Source organism: Panthera onca, unplaced genomic scaffold (assembly GCF_046562875.1).
Source record: "Panthera onca isolate mPanOnc1 unplaced genomic scaffold, mPanOnc1 haplotype 2 h2.h2tg000223l_path, whole genome shotgun sequence".
NCBI classification, from domain to species: Eukaryota; Metazoa; Chordata; class Mammalia; order Carnivora; family Felidae; genus Panthera; species Panthera onca.
Window position 1 is genome coordinate 12,532 of NW_027675846.1, and position 2,567 is coordinate 15,098.

At 40.8% G+C, this 2,567-nt stretch overlaps 1 pseudogene; it reads right to left on the minus strand.

Moving 5' to 3' along the window:
• Positions 1-610: 610 nt before the first annotated feature.
• Positions 611-1,573, minus strand: LOC144615453 (18S ribosomal RNA; annotated as a pseudogene).
• Between the last annotated feature and the right edge of the window lie 994 nt (positions 1,574-2,567).

Here is a 2,567-nt window from a genome sequence, read left to right on the forward strand (position 1 = left end):
GCTTGAACGCTTTCTTAATTGGTGGCTGCTTTTAGGCCAACTATGGTTTGTGTTTATGCTTACTCTCTAATTAAGGCTGTATCCTAATTCTAAAAAGCTGTACCTTTTTAGACTATATTTTAAACTTACATTGGAATTTCAGGGTTTTGAGGTAAGTTTAAAGTTGAACTAAGATTCTGTTCTGGGCAACCAGCTATCACCAGGCTCGTTAGGCTTTTCACCTCTACCCACAAATCTTCTCACTATTTTGCGACATAGATGAGTTCATCCTGTAATAGATTGTTCATGGGTAGCTCGTCTGGTTTCGGGGGGCCTAGCTGAAGTTCTCTTTGTTAGGTTATTCTAGCTAATTCATTATGCAAAAGGTACAAGGGGTAATCTTTGCTGTATAGTGCTTTTAGTTTTTTCTTTCATCTTTCCCTTGCGGTACTTTCTCTATAGCGCCAAGTTAAATTTCTATCTCCTATACTTTTATGGGGCAACTAAATGTTTTATTTTACTTTCTGATGTTAATTGCGTTTGTAGATGATTGGGCTAGCTTTGGCTCAAGATGGTCAGTTTAATATGAAATCTTCTGGGTGTAAGCCAGATGCTTTGTTTAAGCTACATCTTGTCATCCAAGCACACTTTCCAGTATGCTTACCTTGTTACGACTTGTCTCCTCTTGTGGATGTAATGGTTTGAATAGGTTTCTTCAGGGTTTGACCACTTGAGGAGGGTGACGGGCGGTGTGTGCGTGCTTCATGGCCCAATTCAATTGAGCTCTCTATTCTCAAATTTACTACTAAATCCTCCTTGAATTCTTAATTTCATAAGGATTTTCGTGGATGTTCTAGTTGTAGAAAATGTAGCCCATTGCTTCCCATCTCATGGGCTACACCTTGACCTAACTTTTTTGTGTCAAGATACTTGTGCTTACTTTTCTTCCTTTTTAGGGTTTGCTGAAGATGGCGGTATATAGGCTGAATTAGCAAGAGATGGTGAGGTTTATCGGGGTTTATCGATTATAGAACAGGCTCCTCTAGAGGGATATAAAGCACCGCCAAGTCCTTTGAGTTTTAAGCTGTTGCTAGTAGTTCTCTGGCGGATAGTTTTGTTTGAGCTAACTATCTAGGTTTAGGGCTAAGCATAGTGGGGTATCTAATCCCAGTTTGGATCTTAGCTATCGTGTGGTCGGAAATATTAAAGTTACTTTCGTGCTGTATTTTTATGTTAACTGCAGCTTTTTACAGCCTAGTTAAGGTTTAACTTTAGTATGCTTCTCTTCTGTAACACGCTTTACGCCGTAGGTCCATTGGTTTGGGTTAATCGTATGACCGCGGTGGCTGGCACGAAATTTACCAACCCTAATTTAATATAACTTAGTCGAACTTTCATTCATAGCTTAATTTTTATCACTGCTGTATCCCGTGGGGGTGTGGCTGAGCAAGGTGTTATGAGCTACAATGGTTGTGTGCTTGATACCAGCTCCTTTGAATCACTGGGTGACTTAGAGGGCATTTTCACCGGGATGCGGAGGCTTGCATGTGTAATTTTATTAATAACTAATGGAAAGGCTAGGACCAAACCTCTATGTTTATGGAGTCTGGCGACTCATCCAGGCATTTTCAGTGCCTTGCTTTGTGTTTTTAAGCTACATGAACCAAGATATAGGATTGTTGGGTGTGTAAATATTGTTCAATAGGGACGAGTTAGAGATCGGGTTGGCGTATCTATAGATACTGCGAACAAAGTTATGATTTAGTATTAATAATTGGTAATAATGGGGTTGGTAAAGTTTGTAAACGTTAACTCTTAAGCTCTATGCTTAGATACGGTTTAGTCTTGTTTTTGGGGTTTGGCAAGACAGAAATAAACACGTATTGTAACAAATAGGGTTAACGGGGGGTAAGGGGGGTTTGTTTAAGCTAATTATTTACTAAAATCAAAAAAGTTTGCATGTGTATACGTGTATACGTGTATACGTGTATACGTGTATACGTGTATACGTGTGTACGTGTGTACGTGTGTACGTGTGTACGTGTGTACGTGTGTACGTGTGTACGTGTGTACGTGTGTACGTGTGTACGTGTGTACGTGTGTACGTGTGTACGTGTGTACGTGTGTACGTGTGTACGTGTGTACGTGTGTACGTGTACGCGTATACGTGTATACGTGTATACGTGTATACGTGTGTACGTGTACGTGTATACGTGTATACGTGTGTACGTGTACGTGTATACGTGTGTACGTGTGTACGTGTACGTGTATACGTGTGTACGTGTGTACGTGTACGCGTATACGTGGGTGCGCGCATGCCGTGTCCTGTGGAACAATAGGGATTTAAGTATATGTCCTGCGACCATTGACTGAATAACACCTTGCTTGTTGTACGTGTGGAACCCCCGCATAGAGAATAAGCCCAGCTACATTATATTTGACTGAGTCAGGACCTTTAGGTCATAGCTGAGTCATAGCAAGTTCGACCCCCTAAAAATTAAAAATACCAAATGCATGACACCACAGTTATGTGTGATCATGGGCTGATTAGTCATTAACCCATCGAGATGTCCCATTTGAGAGAGTTG